Genomic DNA, 18,109 nt, shown 5'->3' on the forward strand with positions numbered 1-18,109 from the left:
GACACTAGTTTCGGAGCCAGGGCACATGTCTTTAGTCCTGGGTTCAGTGATAATGATGTTTCTTTCCTTGGCCCAGGTCTTAAATACAGGACGTTTCTTTCACTGACTCTGGGTTCAGAGTCAGGATGTGCAGTGATTGGTTGGTTTCCTGCTCCAGTTGTCCCTCTCACCCTACAACGTGTGCATTACCCACACTCAGATATGCATACATATATACATAATTCAAAATTTTTCAAAACAGGATGGTGGTACGGGCCTTTTTGGTTTTTGTTGTTGTTTTTTGAGACAGGGTTTCTCTGTGTCGCCCTGGCTTACCTGGAATTCACTCTGTGGACCAGGCTGGATTCACCTGCCTCTGCCTCCAAATTTGGTGGTGTGTACCTTTAATCCCAGCACTCTGAAAACTGGGATTAAAGCAGATTTCTGTGAGTTTGGGGCCAGCCTTGTCTGTATAGAGAGTTCTAGGCCACTAATAGGGACTGGAGAGATGGCTCAGCAGCTAAGAGAACTTGCTCCTCTTGCAGAGGACCTTCGTTCAGACCTTCCCACACCCACATGGTAGCTCACAACCAACTATAACTCTTAACTCCAGGGAATCCAAACCCTCTTTCTGGTGCCCATAGGTGCTGGGGGAAGCTTTGTTAACCAATCACCTTTAAGAGGTGGAACCTAGTTAAGGCGTGGCTTCCTGGAGCCCGGGAGAAAAACTGGGACAAACCAGGTGCTCGCTCTCTCTGGGTGATTCCCGCGGGACACAGCGGAGCTTGGACTTTCCATTCCTGTGGCGTGAGTTTCCCCTTAGCTAGCCTGTTATTTCCCCAATCGAGCCAACTTCTTCACTTGGTGCCAGGTTCGTGGGGCCACTAGAGTCTCTGGCGGCTCTGGCCAGCCGCGGCCAAGCCGTGTTCATTTGGGCACAGCGTCCCTGATTAGCCGCTACTGGCTGACTTCTGGATCCAGTTTTTCTGAGCTCGCGGAAGCTCAGGCAGTGCGGAAACGCGGGAGGCCGAGGTGGAAAAGGCTGAGGAGCTCGCACCCGGCACAGCTATCGCTGCTGGCGCAAGGGCCAAGGAGCTCGCACCGAGCCCAGCACACCCACCGCCGCCGGGGAAAACGCTCCCTCTGTCCTGAGCAGGAGGCGCCCGCCTCCCTCTGCCGACTGTCTCATGTGGCTGTTGAACAGCCAGGGACCTTCAGGGAGCACACGGTCTGTGATTTATACTAAATAACTTTTTAATCTAAGCATATCTTTTCAGGATTTAACTCTAAAATCAGATTTAAACCAAGCACGTGGCTCCAAGTGCGCCGCGACACCTACTGGCAGGTGACGTTACTGCACCTACTCCAGCTCAAAATCAACCACGGGTAAGATTTATAATTTGAAATATAAGTTTATAATTTAAAAGGGAAAAATGACAGACTATTTAAAAATCCAGGAACTCACTTATACTATGTATGATGTCATGCAAGGTTTATATGATTTCCCCCTTATACCTTTCTATTTGATTCTGGGGATCAGCTTTGTCCTCCATATTTTTTTCTTAAAAACATGGTTTGATAATAGAGCCAAGAATGAGGCACTTTTAGAAATGGTACAGTCTTTACAGACTGATAGTAATCTTCTGAAAGGAAAACTCAAAACTCTGGAGAAGGATGCAAACAATTTAGCTGACAAAACTAAGTCAAATGAGGTACTTTTAGAAATGGTACAGTCTTTACAGACTGATAGTAATCTTCTGAAAGGAAAACTCAAAACTCTGGAGAAGGATGCAAACAATTTAGCTGACAAAACTAAGTCAAATGAGGTACTTTTAGAAATGGTACAGTCTTTACAGACTGATAGTAATCTTCTGAAAGGAAAACTCAAAACTCTGGAAAAGGATGCGAACAATTTAGCTGACAAAACTAAGTCAAATGAGGTACTTTTAGAAATGGTACAGTCTTTACAGACTGATAGTAATCTTCTGAAAGAAAAATTCAAAACTCTGGAGAAGGATGTCAACAATTTAGCTGACAAAACTCAGTCAAATGAGGTACTTTTAGAAATGGTACAGTCTTTACAGACTGATAATGATCAATTAAAAGGAAAATTCAGCATTCTGGAGAAGAATACAGCCAACTTAACAAACAAAACCCAGGCAATGACAGAGGGTGCTAAGACATTGTCGGGGAGAATGTGTGCTGTTGAATGTATTAGTGATACTCTGGTGAAGGGTTATGATAGATTGACTGATAGAATGTCTCTCCTCCAGGAAGAGAATATGCTTGCTATAAAGATTATGTCCAAGAATGAGGCATCATTTCTACTGGACAGACTTAGCACCATGGAATCCTCAGTGAGGGCATTAGAACAGAACACTAGACAGGAGATCCAGACTCTACAAAAGGCAGTGGGGAAAAGATTCGAAAAGATTGAGGAATTTATCAAATTTGATGACAAGGGACAAAAGGTACAAAGACAGAGGTACTACTGGAGGGAAGAGGCTAAAATTTTAGAGCAAGAGGGAAAAGCAAAAGAATTTAAGATTTCCCAAGATCAAATTCTGGGTGAGGGACATACAATAAATGTTGAGACATTTGACTGTGATATTGATGAATGGGTAAGAGATGCAATTTCCAAAGGTATAAGGAGATATCACGAGACCAAATGTTTTAATTGTGGTAGAATTGGACATCTGAGAAGGGATTGTAGACAAGAAATTCCAAGGAATAACGTCTCCTCTGGAAATGGCAAGAATAGGAGGACTCAGCCTTCGGATATATGTAGGAGGTGTGGCAAAGGCCGACACTGGACCAATGAATGCAGGTCAACAAAAGACAGTTCAGGCAACCCGATACCATTGAGAAACTCCATGGTGGGTCTCTTATAGGCCCCCATGACGACGAATATGGTCCAGGCGTTCCCAGTTACTGTGTAAAATTCACCAGGAAAATTAAAGAATGCAGTGCCTACTGTAAAATAATACTGATCTGGATGATGGACTAAGTGGAGGATGAGTCAAAAGCTCCAGTAGGACAGAGGAAATGTATTTTCTGGCAGACTTCTATAAATCATCAAAGAGTGTGTATAAATGGCATTTTTATTGAAGGCTTACTAGACACAAGTTTAGATGTAAGTATCATTACTCCAGAATCTTGGCATCCAAATTGGCCTCTTCAAGAGGTTCAGTTCCTAGGAATTGGAACCCTATGTTTCTGGGGAAAATATTGGAAGATATTATAGACAAAGGTCACCAGGCTGTACAAGAACACAAAGCAGTTAATAAATCTTCAGAGTTGCTAACGGCCCTGCCTTTAAAATAGTTAACTGAGAAACCAATATGGGTTAAACAGTGGCCTCTAACTGAAGAAAAGCTGTAGGCTTTAGAACAGCTGGTACAAGAGCAACTAGAAGCTCACCATATTGAAGACTCTACCAGCCCTTGGAATTCTGTATTTGTTGTTAAAAAGAAATCTGGAGAATGGTGAAAGATCTTAGAGCTATCAACAAGGTTATTATTCATCCTATGGGCCCTCTACAGTCTAGAATTCCTCTGCCTGTTACTAAAGGGATGGCCTCATAGTTATTGATTTAAATGATTGTTTCTTCACTATACCTTTACAAGAAAAGGACAGAGAAAAGTTTGCCTTCGTGGCAAACTTTTTACTGCTGATGAAATAAAGTTATGGGAAGACAATGAACCCTGGCAAAGGGCTTGTGCTAATCTTTTTGGGAGAAATTAATAGCAATTATCCCAAAAGCAATAGACTTAACCTTAGAAAGAGAACTTCTTGGATTCTTCCCCAAACTGTACATGATGCACCAATAACTGGAGCCCATATATTTTATACTGATGCAAATAAATCAGGGAAGGCAGGTTACAAATCAGAAGAATTAAGTAAGGTGGAACAAAGCCCTTATACTTCTGTCCAGAAGGCAGAATTATATGCTATTCTTATGGTACTAGGGATTTTAAAGAACCTCTCAATATAGCTACTGATTCACAATATGCAGAGTTATCTTGCATATTGAAACCGCTGAATTTGTACCAGATGATACAGGATTGATTTCATTATTCATACAGGTGCAAGATATAGTCAGGAATAGGCTTTGTCCTATATACATAACACACATCTGATCCCATATGGTTCTGCCAGGTCCTTTAGTACAAGGTAATGATGGAATTGATCAATTATTGATTGGAAGTGTGTTGAAGGCCTCAGAATTTCATAAAAAAATATCACGTCAATAGCAAAGGTTTAAAGAGTTTCCTATTACATGGCAACAAGCTAAGGAGATTATGAAAAAAATGTCCTGCTTGCTCTTTCTATAACCAAACACTGTTGCCTGCAGGGAGTAACCCAAAGGGTACTCAAGGAATGAGATCTGGCAAATGGATGTGTTCCACTTTATGGAATTTGGTAAATTAAAATATATGCACCACACCATAGACACGTATTCAGGTTTTCAATGGGTAATTCTCTTGAGTTCAGAAAAGTCTCAGTAATCACTCATTTATTAGAAGTTATGGCCATCCCTGCACAAATAAAGACAATGGTCCAGCATATGTATCTAAGAAAATGAAAATTTTTTTTGCTTATTATAATATAGAGCATATTACAGGTATACCAAATAATCCTACAATTCAGGCAGTTATAGAAAGGTCAAATCAAACTATAAAGGATATGCTAAACAAACAAAAAGGAATGGAAAATACCCCCAGAAATATTGCATAATGCTTTATTAACCTTGAATTTCCTTAAACACTAATGAGAAAGGAACAACAGCAGCAAAGAGACAGTGGATAATGGGAAAAGCTTCTGAATTGAATCAACCAGTGTATTTCAAGGATGTGTTGACCTTACAATGGAAACCAGGAGATGTGCTATGCTGGGGAAGAGGTTTTGCTCTTGTTTCCACAGGAGAAGAAAAATTATGGATACCATCAAAATTAATAAATATTTGCTTTGAAAAGGAGAGATCTTGAAAAAGAGAAATGACAGCTCATCCACAATGGTGACAACCTTATAGTTGGTAAGGAAACCATACAGGGTTGGGGCAGGGATCTGCTCTTGTCTTTACAGGAAAATAAACATCTTCAAAAAATTCAAGAGACCTTGGTATTTGGATGACAACAAAAGGAAAAATAACTATCCACTAAGGGTCATCGAGAAAAAGGAATATGATTTATGAAGTCAGGTGATTAATACATATACATTTAAATATATATTTATGAATATATAGAGCTGGCTTTGGAGTTGGACAATGGCTCTGTACTTCTCTAAATCCAAGCGTGTTGTTAAAAGGAACATTCAGAGTTTCTGTCTCATATTAGGAGCCATCTGGTATGGGACAGATGAAAAAAAGAAATTTACTTTCTCCATGTATTTTGTCTATATCGCATTCTTTATTAAGTTTATGTCTCTATGAATGATGTTTAAGCTTTCCACGATGAACAATAAACTTTCCTACAGATCCTTTTCCTACAGTAATCTTTGAAGTTTCCAGGAAGAAGATGGGGCCCCACAGCAACAACTCCATCGGGTTGAGATGACATTATGATGCTGATAGTACTATGCAAAGACCCGCTTTTAGGTACCAGCTGCTGACATGGTGCACCTTCTCATGACGTTCTGGCCAGAACTCCAAATGAGAACTTTGGGGAAAACCCTATCAACTGCTCAGAAATCATTTGCAGCTATGCTAGACAGTAATCTTGAAATTTAGCCATCACTTTACTTTTGCAGGGCCCCATAAAGAGAACATCGCCCCCATGGCAGCAGGAAGTAATTCTAGAGGACGACACCCCCCCTCCCTAAAAAATTTGTCCTCAGGGTTTGGGAACACCATTTAGGGATTGGATTATTGCTTGTATCAGGTAGAGGGTTGGGGTGGAAACTGTTCCAAAGGGGGGGGGTAATAATAATAGTGGGTAATAGAGTGAATATTTGTGAGCTATTATTTATGGATAATTTACATTGGTATCGATTTTTGTATATTGATACAAGTTCAAATTATATTTAACTCTGTTTACAATATTTGTACACCTATGCAAAGATTCTGTTGGATTGTATGCACATTTATACATCTGTTAAGGACATTTTGTATACTGATACAACTTTTTAGGATATATATTTCATACTGTATTATATAGTCTTACCTCTGATCAAGATACTTACATATTGTTTATATTTTGAGGTCATTGTCCTCATTTGCTGCACATTTGTTTACAGATTATTTAGTATTCTGACATGAAGTCTTAGTCTTTAAGTTATACAGGTATTAAATATCTTAGTTCAATAGATAGATGTTCATGCTTGTTATACATAGTCAGATTAATTAGGTTCTTTAGATATATAGAGATTGTATTCTGCCTAGATAGGTAATCTTCAACCACTTCAAGGATCTGTAGAACATGGCATTTAAATAATTTAGAGTCTGTTGACATTAGACATGATTGCTCCTGACAGCACCAATCTATTTCTGAGAGAATGTTGAGCACCAAAGACACTCCACTTGGCAAAACTGGCCTTTGGGCAAGGAACTGCCCATACCTCAACCACTGACAAAAGTACATGGTATCTGGAATGGATAAGCAGGACACAAGAAAAAAGACTGTCAAATCTTGCCAAGACAAGGTAAGACGGTTTTTAAAAATTTCCTGCCCCTGAAAATGGTCTGTCAGTTACACTAGGCCTTAGCCAAAGTTGGTTGCTTCAACATTGCAAATGAGAATTTGGGTGATTGCTCGGGTAGCCAATTGTCTCTGTCATATACTGCTCACTTTGGAAGCTGCTTGATTGCACTTCCTGCCTACTCAAGTAATATTATCTCCCTTCTCCGGCCTTCGATGGGGTTGAAGATTAGATAGTCGTAGTTACTTTCCTCATGATTTAGCCAAGCTCATTTCCAATATAAGATTTAGACTCATTGAAATAGAATGTTTATTAAAACATTTGTCATGTGTTCCTTGCTTAATATTGCTGATGTTGTTATTTTATACTTGGTATCTGTTCCTATTGTATATAGTTGTATTGGTATGGGTTGATCTTGTCTAGACAAAAGGAGGAGGTAATGGGGGAAGCTTTGTTAACCAATCATCTTTAAGAGGCGTAGCCTAGTTAAGGTGTGGCTTCCTGGAGACTAGGAGAAAAACCTAGACCGACCAGGTGCTCCCACTCTCTGGGTGAGTCCCGTGGGACACAGCAGAACTTGGACTTTCCTGTGTTGTAAGTTTCCTCTTATAATAAGTAAAAATATAATTGTTTATCTTTAAGCTAGCCTGGTTATTTACCGAATCGAGATAACTTATACACATAGGCACCTGCACAAATATGGTGGACTTAACACACATGCAGAAAAAACACTCATGCACAAAAATATATTTTTTTAAATTAAATAATAAATGTGAGACCCTATGCATATTTGGCTGTTCTAGAACTCATTATGTAGAACAGGTTGGCCTCAAACTCACAGAGATCCCCTTGCCTCGGCCTCCTGAGTACTCTGGAGGCAAAAGCAGGCGGATCTCTGAGTTCCAGGACAGCCAGAGCTACACAGACAAACCCTGTCTTGAAAAGCAAAACAAAAACTGTGGCACCACTATTATGCCCAGCTGAGTTCCTTCTGCATCTATAATATCCCCACCTCTCCTTTGTCTTTGAGGGACAGGCTAGGACCAAAGTAGGTCAAGCTGATATACCTTCCACACTTCAAACCTCAACCAGGACCCAGTGATGGAGAATGCTTGAGGTTAAGGTATAAATTATTTTAGGAAATTTTCTTGAGGTAACAGCCATTGTTCCTCAGGTGCCCGGAGCATCCCTACTGAACTTTTCTTGTTCTGTGAGTTACTCTGTTTTTGCTTAGCAGGGACAGCTTCTGTTGCATTCAAATGTAATTCTTGACAGTTCCCATCAAGGGATAGGAAAAGGATCAGTGTGACAGGGAGAGCACTTTCCATGCTTAGGCATCACCTAAGCACAAAGTCATAGTCAAGATTTGCACTGTTTCTCAGCCTGGCTTCTCCACCCTTTAGTCCCATTAAGCTGTGGTTCCTACAGTGCGAGACACCTGAGTTTCTAAGCCCTCAGAAGAAAGAGAAACAAGTGAGGGCCAGGAGATGTGGCTCAGTGGTAGAGCAGACACCATTGAGAAGGTCCTGAGTTTAATCCCCAGCAGGGGGGGGGGTATGAGAAAACAACAGTACAAGAGAGTCTTATTCGGGTTTTCTCGGTGTATCCCTTGCTGTAACTTGCTCTGTAGAGCAGGCTGCCTGCCTCTGCCTTCCAAATGCTGGGACAAGTGCCACCACTGCCTAGAATAGCTTGATTCCTCCAGGTCTACCATGAAAGTAAAAGAACTTTGTGTGTCCACCCAAAACCCTGCCTAAACCTGAGTGACCATCACTGAGTAGAGAGCAGCTGCTAATTACCAGTGGTACCAACACTCAGACTGGTATAAGCGCAAATGGCAATGCAGCCCCTTAAGGAACCCATTAGGTCAGAAGTAATTCTGTCTATAGATATCACAACTGGACCTAGGTCCTAGAGGAAGAAAGGTTGGTCTGCTTTTTTCCTGTTAGCACAAAGAACAACTTCCCCACCCCTCAGCCAACAAGCCTAGGCCTGAGCCCTGCTGGGCTGTGCAGACAGGGAATCTGGCTTTAGAGAAGATGCCAGTCTCGTGCACACCCACACAGTGCTCAAATGAAGAGAAACTGGGAGAGCAGAAAAGTGAGACCTTGAACTAAGAGCAGGAGAGGGATGGTGTGCTAAGGAAACCAGCTGTAAGCAGGAGCAGCATGGCCCACAGATGCTGATACTTGGTGAACTGACTCTGGTCACAGATGCTGCCATCTGCAGCCGATAGAAATTGCTGACTTCACAAGTAAGGTCAAGTCCATTGTTCTGTTAGGTCTCAAACCCAACAACTTGGCCTGCAGAAGCTTTTCACTAAACCAGGCGATGGTGGCGCACGCCTTTAGTCCCAGCACCCGGGAGGCAGAGGCAGGCGGATCTCTGTGAGTTCGAAGCCAGCCTGGTCTACAGACCTAGTTCCAGGACAGGCTCCAAAGCTACAGAGAAACCCTGTCTTGAAAAACCAAATAAAATGCAAAAAAAAAAAAAAGTGTTTCACTAAAGGGAAACAAAGTAGGGTACCACATCCCTTTATGTAAAAAAACTATTAGCATCTAAAATTATTCAACAGCAGAGATCTATATCTATTGTCAACTTTTTAAGGCTGGTTCTGAGCCCAGTATCTTAAGGAATATATGTAGAGATGAAAGAAAAATGGGCTATTGATGCTCAGGGAAAAAAATGAACCCAGAACAAAAGTTGGAAAATTATGGAACTCAGATGTCCATGCACAACTTTTGATTCCTGCAGCATGGTCTTCCTTACCTCAGTCATCTTTTCCATGTGCAAGTTCCTCCCGCAGGTGTCCATCCACTATGCCCAACACACTCCTAATTATATCCCTATATCTACACCTACTGTCAAGCCCTCTACCATAATAAGCATTGCTAATGCTCCCTGAGTGGTCGCAGTGATCAACCAGGGAATGATAGCTAGGTTCTGATATCTCCTAGGCCCAATACCAAGTATCCCATGTTCTCCAGGGTTTTATGATATTAAGCCCAACTAAAAGGTTTACGCCCAGATCTACCTACCATGCTGTGCTGTTCCCCAACTAATCTCTTATAAACATTCATTAACACCTTGTTGCAAGATATCACAAAATAACAAAAGAGAAGCTACAAGAATCATAACAAATCCCAGCACGTGAGAGGTAGACATATCTCTGTAAGTTCAAGGCCAGTTGTGCCTACACGGCAGGTTCCAGGCCAGCTATCTCATTGCCACAGATAAACATATTTGTGCCTGTTGAGTTTTACCTTCCTGTTCCTTTATATTATTTCGCCATAACACCTACTGAGATTCAAACAAGCCATGGTCCTGCACCTCTCCCGAACATTTTCTATACAGATGAACCTATTCTGGGTGCTCTACGTCCTGGATGGATCTTCATGCTGCCACCTTGTGGCTTTTACTGTAAATGAGCTGCAGCCTGCACAGATGGGGCAAAGGACCTAAAATGGATCAGCAAACTGGCTTTCACGCCACATGTAAAGCTGCAGCAGCTCAACACCTCGAAAGACTCCCTCTTAAATAGTCACAGCAACATTTAAATGAGAGGTCTGAACTGGTTCCAGGCTAACCTCTCTGCTTGTGAATGCCCAGCTAAATGGAAAAGGATGGCCTCCTTCTCTTGGCTATGAAAGTGACAGGCAACACACTATAAATATAGATACTACATGCCTTTAACCCCAGCACTCAGGAGCAGAGGCAGGCAGATCTCTGAGTTGGAGGCCAGCTTGGTCTACAGAGTGAGTTCCAGAACAGCTAGGGATGCACAGAGAACCCCTGGCCCTGGCTATATATCTATATCTATATCTATAGTGTGTTGCCTGGACTTTTACACGAGAAGAGGGAGGGGAGAGAGGGAGGGAGGGAGAGGACTTAATCACTTCAGGTAGGGAATTTTTTTTGAGTCACTTACTCCCTACTCTTTAAACCTCTTCTAAATAACAGCACAAAGATTGGGTTTCTTGCTAGGCTACTTGGACTTCTCATGAATGCTTCAACCCCGGGGAGACCCATGTCTGTCTAGTTAGTTTCCATACAGTTCCTAAAAATGAAGAATTGGTATAATGGTTTAACTCCAAATGAGAGGGTAGGGGCTCCACAGGTCTTGGCATCTGCAAAAGATAAAATCAACCCCTGAAAATGTACATCTTAGAATAAATGCTTTCTACAGGAAAAGAAGACTTAAAAAGAAAGGGATAGTCTTTTTAAAATTAATTTAGTTTGTGTGCATTGGTGTGCATACATGTCTGTGTGAGGTGTCACTCTTGGAGTTACAGACAGTTGTGAGCTGCTCTGTGGGTGCTAGGAATTGAACTTGGGTCCTCTAGGAAAACAGCCAGTTCTCTTAACCACTGAACCATCTCTCCAGCCTTCAGAGAGGGATATTCTTAATTACCACCCCACACGCACATAGGTGAGGTTATTTTAAGGACCTTGGGAGAAAACAGAGAAGACTCCTAGCTCTCAGGTAAGACTGATCCCTAGAGCTAAGCTTCCCGACTTTTAGCCTTCATTTCTTTGCAGGATCACCTTGACAGGGGGACAACAATCTCTCAATTTCTCCTTCTCCACATAACCCTGTCCTGGAACTCACCACATCACAGGCTGACCTTGAACTCACAGAGATCTGCTTGACCCTCTTCAGGAGTGCTGGGATTAAGGGTGTGTGCCACTACATCCACTGTGACAGTAATCTCTCTCTCTCTCTCTCTCTCTCTCTCTCTCTCTCTCTCTCTCTCTCTCTCTCTCTCTCCTCTCTAAGACAGGGTTTCTCTGTAGCTTTGGAACCTGTCCTGAAACTAGCTCTTGTAGACCAGGCTAGCCTCGAACTCACAGAGATCTGTCTGCCTCTGCCTTCCGAGTGCCACCACTGCCCGGCTGACAATAATCCCTTACAGGCTTCCTAATTCAATTTTCAAACCAGCAGTAACCTGGAACCCACCACTGCTGGTTCAGAGTGAATTCCTCCCCTGTGTGGATCCTCACTCCAGCATAGTCGGATCTATTGTTTGATGAATAAAGAATTCTCTAAGGGCTAAATGAATGGCTTCTCTCGGGTCATACATAGCTACTATAGTATGGCTGACCACGGAGCAGCTGGAGCTCTCATTGCTTGGCTTGTGATCCACTTGTGAACCTACAGCATGGCACTAGGCATTCTCAGCAGGACCCCATCAGTGATGCTCAGGGCTCAAGCCCCATGAAGTCCACTCAGAGCCTCCTTCTTTTTTTTTCTTTTTTGTTTCTTTTGCTTGTTATTTTGCTTTTTGCTTATTTAGTGGGTTTTGGTTTTTCAAGAAAAAGTCTCTCTACGTAACCCTGACAGTCCTGGAATTCACTCTGTAAACCAGGTTGGCCTCAAATTCACAGAGATCTGCCAGCCTTTTGCCTCATGATTGGGATTAAAGGTGTGCACCACCACCGGCTGGCAGGTGTCTCCCTTTTTACTTTAGATTTGGAGTGGTCTCTTACTTATCCATGTTTGGCAGGCTAGAGGCGTCACAGGTTAGCTCTAGCAAGAGACACAGGGTGGACTTCTGGCAGGAAAGGCAGTTGGTAGCACAGGAGAACAGGTTTCTTAGCCCTTTTTTGAACTATGAGAAAAGCACCTGTGACATTCTAGAAGAGAGGTGTCAACTGAAAGCTTCTAGAAGTTTCCAGAAACTTTAGTCCCATTTAGCACTAGTTAGGAAATGTACTCAAGCCATTGCAGTCTGGCCAGCCCTGAAGAGGAGTCAATGTCACAAAGGGGCAGTGTAGGCCGGGCAGTGGTGGCGCATGCCTTTAATCCCAGCACTCGGGAGGCAGAGGCAGGCGGATCTCTGTGAGTTCGAGACCAGCCTGGTCTACAAGAGCTAGTTCCAGGACAGGCTCCAAAACCACAGAGAAACCCTGTCTCGAAAAACAAAAAAACACAAAAAACCAAAACAAAACAAAACAAAAAAACCCAAAGGGGCAGTGTGAGCAAAAGCTCAACTACCAGTGGTCACCTACAGGGATAGAGAAAGAAGGGGATCTACAAGACACGCAGACACACATTTTATCGTTTTCATTTTATCCAGAGGCTTGTTTCTTTTATGTACTATGTAACTCACTATTAGCCTCTTAAAAGAGTCTATCTAAGGAGCACTAGAAACACAGGGCCCATGGTGTCCGGGCAACACTGTTGAATAAGCTCCCCAAATCTTTGTTACCAGCTTGTTTTTCTACCCTCTTCTCGGTCCCGCCATGCAGAAAGCCTCTGGTCTAAGGTGACGATCCTAGAAAATGTGCCTAGGGAGTAGGAACGACAGGCTACTGCAGCACTGCAGGCTCAGAGGTGAAGCCAAGGGAAGGGAATTAGAAGGGATGCACTGTCTGCATGTCCCTGCATACCATGCTCCAATCTCACAACTCCAATAGTCAATCTTTTAGTACCCAGCCGAGGTCTATGAAGTATGCAAAGTATGGGACATTCTACCCAAGGCCATTCACCCAGAAAATTGGCCATATCTGACTTTGAACAAATGATATATAATGGTTATGAACATAAAAACCATCCCATTGCCGGGCAGAGGATAGTGGATCTCCGAGTTGGAGGCCAGTCTGGTCTACATGTTGTATTCCAGGGCAGCCCAGGCACAATAAAAGAAAATGAGCCCCTGCTCTGGCCTTTAATCTCAAGGAAGCAGAGGCAGGAGGGTGTCTGTGAGTTTGAGGCCAGTATGGTCTACAAAGCAAGTTCCAGGACAGCCAGGGCTGTTATAAAGAGAAAACCTTGTCTCGGGGGAAAAAAATTTAAAAAAAAAAGGAAAAAGAAAACAGAAAAAGAAACGTAGCCCCATCTTTCTACCTGATCTGTTATTACCGCTAAGTCGATCATCTTTACTGACCCCTGAATCAGGCCAGCAGCCCGGCAGCTGAGTCTGTGTTCACATCACTGTCTACCCCACCAACGTCTCACTGAGCACCTATTGCGCCGTGGGCACCTGACAGGGCTAAGAAGTCTTAATGACACGACGGCCAATAAAGGGCGCGGATTGGAATAAAACAGCCAGAGGGTTGGATTAGCTGCACACGCGCGGGGGCTAAAACATCCCGGGATCGCGCTTGCGATGGGCGCAGGAGAGCTTTCCGTCACTGCTAAGAGAGAAGGGAGGACATGAAGACATGGTGTCAGTCACACACCACTTCAGGACTGGGGGAAGCGTCACGGACCGCCTAACTCGGAACCAGTCTCGAGAAGTAAGAACAGGAGATCCCCAGGTCGGCCACCGTTCGCCTCCCAGGATGCTCAAGGACTTCGGCCCGTCCGCCTGTTCTCTACGGTGGCCGAAGCGGAAGTGCCCACCACTTATCCGCCTAATAGTCCAGAAAAAGCTGTGCAAGGAGAAAGCGCACCCTGAGGTCGCCACGCCCCTCGAGAGGGGGCGGGACATGCAAATCAGACGCGGTGTGCGTGCTCGCGCGGGAATGCCGGGAGCGCCGCGGTCGTGGAATTCGTAGCTGAAGCTGTGGATTTGAGAGAGCGAGTGAGGCGCCGAGGACTCAGACACGGACCGGAAGCGGAAGGAAGCGCGGGGAAAACCGGGAGTCAGGGTCGCGGGCGGTCACCAGGACGTTAGTGTGTCCCGCGGGCGCAGGGCAAGGGTGCGTGTTGGGTGTGCGGTATCGCTTCTCGGCCTTTTGGCTAAGATCAAGTGTAGTATCTGTTCTTATCAGTTTAATATCTGATACGTCCTCTATCTGAGGACAATATATTAAATGTATTTTTGCAATTAGGAGTTGGAATAGGAGCTTGCTCCGTCCACTCCACGCATCGACCTGGTATTGCAGTACTTCCAGGAACGGTGCACCCCTCGGGGAATGAAGTTGGTTTAATGAAAGAATTCTACTTGTCTATTTGTTTTTTCGTATGGTTGTGTATGGTAGTCGGGTTGGCTTTGTGCTCTTTGTCATGACAGGTTGTTAACCAGAGCTGGGTAGAGTTACAAACTTTCCTATACAGCTATTTTATGCTATTCTGGGAGTCTTGTAGTTAGGACTGGTAACATATGTCCTCACAAGTTCTCCTAAGCACCTTTTATTGCTACATTTCCAATCTGAGTTCCTAAAACATAGTTCTTATTCTTTGTACTGGCAAATGCACAATACCTTGTTTTATTATTCCTGTGTCTGTCATTTTATTCCAATGTAGCTTTTAATAGTTTTTATAAGTTTGCATATGCATATTAAACTTTGGAAGGAGGTCTACGCTTTTTTTTTATATTTTATTGATATTTATTGATCTCTGCATTTTTCTCTGCTCCCCTCCCTGCCTCTCCCCCCCTTCAACCCTCTTCCCCAAAGCGCCCATGCTCCCAATTTACTCAGGAGATCTTGTCTTTTTCTACTTTATATTTCCCATGTAGATTAGATCTATGTAAGTCTCCCTTAGGGTCCTCGTTGTTGTCTAAATTCTCTGGGATTGTGGCTTTCTTTGCTTTATGTTTAAAAACTACCTATGAGTGAGTACATGTGATAAATGTCTTTTTGTGTCTGGGTTACCTCACTCAAAATAATGTTTTCTAGCTTCATCCATTTTCCTGCAAAATTCAAGCTGTCGTTATTTTTTTCTGCTGTGTAGTAAAGTACTCCATTGTGTAAATGTACCACATTTTCTTTATCCATTCTTCAATCAAGGGGCATTTAGGTTATTTCCAGGTTCTGGCTATGACAAACAAAGCTGCTATGAACATAGTTGAGCACATGTCCTTGTGGCATGATTGAGCATCCTTTGGATATATACCCAAAAGTGGTATTAAGGAGCCTCTTCTCTCTCTCTCTCTCTCTCTCTCTCTCTCTCTCTCTCTCTCTCTCTCTCTCTCTCTCTCTCTCTCTCTCTCTCTCTCTCTCGACAGTGTTTCGCTGTGGCTTTGGTGCCTATCCTGTAACTAGCTCTTGTAGACCAGGCTGGCCTCGAACTCACAGAGATCCGCCAGCCTCTGTCTCCCGAGTGCTGGGATTAAAGGCATGCGCCATCACCTCCCGGCTAGGAGCCACTTTTCTTAATGGGGGGAAAAAATAAAAAGTCACCTGGCAATGGAAAAGAAAAAAGTCTTAAGTATTTAAGTATTGCTCAGTTGATTGTACTTGAGACTAATAGTGAAGATTGAGGGAAGAAGCCAATGTCATTTACAATGACTTTTTTGTCTTTTTAAGTTACTTGCTTTGTGTGTGTGTGCCTGTTTCTTTGGTATTCATTTCTGAGGCAAGGTGAAGTCAAGGAAACTTTACTAAGAGGAAACAGGGCTAAGGGGTGGAGTAGGACATATACTTTCAACTTTTCATAGTAGGGTATTGTTCCTAGCACTCAGATCAAAATGGACTTCATAAATAAAAATAAAAAACCAGTAGAAATGCATTTTTGAGAACTCCGTTGACAAGCAGTTACATAGTGTACGGGGAATAGGCAAGGAGGCCAGGCTCATCTAGGTGTAGGGTCTACTTTAGCCCATAATTGTTTTGTTCATGTCTTTTATTTCCAGGTCCTTCATGCTTCCAAACAAGTATTCCCTCCCTCTGCTGCAAAGCCCAGATTGCCTGTTATGTGCTGTGGCACTGGTTGCTGGCTGATTCGTACCAGGAAATAAGTGTGGTCGTGTACACCTTCAGTTCATGCGCGTTCGTCCAGGGATGAGTTGGTACCACTCTCATGTGCCCAGTAGCCCTGTCTTGCATATCTATTCTGTTAGTTAACTCAGAACAGCTCCTTCCCACTTGTCCAGCCAACAGGTCTGGGCCTGAGCCCTGATGGGCTGTGCAGATGGAGGGATTCTGGCTTCATAGAAAGGGCCAGTCTCGTGCACACACACACAGTGCTCAAGTGCGGAAGAACTGGGAGACCAGAAAAGTGAGACCTTGGCCTAAGAGCAGGAGAGGGGTTCCTGAGGAAAATCAGCTCTAAGCACAAGAAGCATGGCTCTGAGAAGCCAAAAGGCAGCCCAGATCTTCTATGCTCTTTCCCATGTCACAGCTAAGTGGAGTCCCACAACGCTTTCTGCACTTACAGTGACTGTGTTTTTGTGTGTGTGTCCAAGGAGATGCTGCCATCTGACAGAACTGAATCCACAAGGAACTGCCACTTTGTGATCCCCTTAGGGCCCTAAGCCCGTAGGAACTCTACAAGATATGCAGAACGTTTTGTTGTTGTTGTTGTTGTTGGGGGTTATTTTTGTTTTGTTTTGTTTTTTTTTTTGAGACAGGGTTTGGAGCCTGTCCTGGCACAGGCTGGTCTCGAACTCACAGAGATCCGCCTGCCTCTGCCTCCCAAGTGCTGGGATTAAAGGCGTGCGCCACCACCGCCCGGCTGTTTATTTTTGAGACAGGGTTTCTCTGTAGCTTTGGAGCCTGTCCTGGAACTCACTTGGCTTGGCCTTGAACTCACGGAGAGCCACTGACCTCTGCCTCCCAAGTGCTGGGGTTAAAGACACGCACCTTCACCGCCTGGCTGAGAACAATGCTGTTTAGAAAACGTATGCATACTTCAACAGATCCTTGGACAGACAACTGAGACCTCCAGAAGTATTAGCCTTGATAGCCATCTAAAGATTCATTCCTGTTTATGGTTGGTTCAATCTGTTTTTCTAGGATTGGGCTCTACCCTACCCGAAACCTTAACTACAAATGGCTCTGTGTTGCCCATTCCAAGGGCGGTACCAGGCCTTTGTTTCGAAAAGTTACTATACCACTCGTTATGACCACCTTGCAATCATGTCTTTGTTTTTGGAGGTGCTTTTTTGTTTGTTTGGTTCGCTTGGTTTTTCAAGATGATGGTGTTTCTTGGTGTAGCCTTGGCTCTCCTGGAACTCCATAGTAGATCAGGCTGGCCTCAAACTCACAGGGATCCACCTGCCTCTGCTTCCTCAGTGCTGGGATTAAAGGTGTGTGCCACCTCTAGGAAAGTTTAAAGACATCACACAATTTATTACGGAATTTCAATAAATAAAACACTTATTTTTCAACATTTATTACGGTTTTTAACTATATAAATAAGTTTGCCTTGACAACATTGTGGAAACACTTAACAGAAAATCGCTAGGACGCCGGCCTCCCTACTCCGCAGGAGTCAGCCCATCAACAGGGAAGATCGTCCTGCAGCCAACGCGAACTAGGAAATAGGTCCCCACTTCGGCCACCGTTTGTTCTCCGGGCGGCTCCTCAGGTGATTCTGGCCATAGACTCGTCTCCCTTCGGGGACCTCTATTATTGCTGGATGTCAACTGAGAGCCCGCGACTGCACCACGCGGAGGTTAAGAAAAGGAGGAGGCGGGCCAAGGCCGCCTTGCCCCTCGAGAGGGGGCGGGACATGCAAATCGGACGCGGCGTGCGTGTGCGCGCGGGAATGCCGGGAGCGCCGCGGTCGTGGAATTCGTAGCTGAAGCTGTGGATTTGAGAGAACGAGTGACGCCCCGAGGACGCGGACACGGACCGGAAGCGGAAGGAAGCGCGGGGAAAACCG

At 43.9% G+C, this 18,109-nt stretch overlaps 1 long non-coding RNA gene and 1 other non-coding gene across 2 annotated transcripts; both read left to right on the forward strand.

Moving 5' to 3' along the window:
• Positions 1 to 703: 703 nt before the first annotated feature.
• Positions 704 to 7,256, forward strand: LOC142836872 (uncharacterized). Its single transcript, XR_012908170.1, has 2 exons — positions 704 to 786; positions 1,257 to 7,256. It is a non-coding gene; the product is annotated as an uncharacterized LOC142836872 (long non-coding RNA).
• Positions 7,257 to 14,279: 7,023 nt separating this feature from the next.
• LOC142837227 (U2 spliceosomal RNA) lies at positions 14,280 to 14,470 on the forward strand. Its single transcript, XR_012908218.1, has one exon. It is a non-coding gene; the product is annotated as a U2 spliceosomal RNA (small nuclear RNA).
• Positions 14,471 to 18,109: the final 3,639 nt, after the last annotated feature.

This window comes from Microtus pennsylvanicus, chromosome 17, assembly GCF_037038515.1.
Source record: "Microtus pennsylvanicus isolate mMicPen1 chromosome 17, mMicPen1.hap1, whole genome shotgun sequence".
NCBI classification, from domain to species: Eukaryota; Metazoa; Chordata; class Mammalia; order Rodentia; family Cricetidae; genus Microtus; species Microtus pennsylvanicus.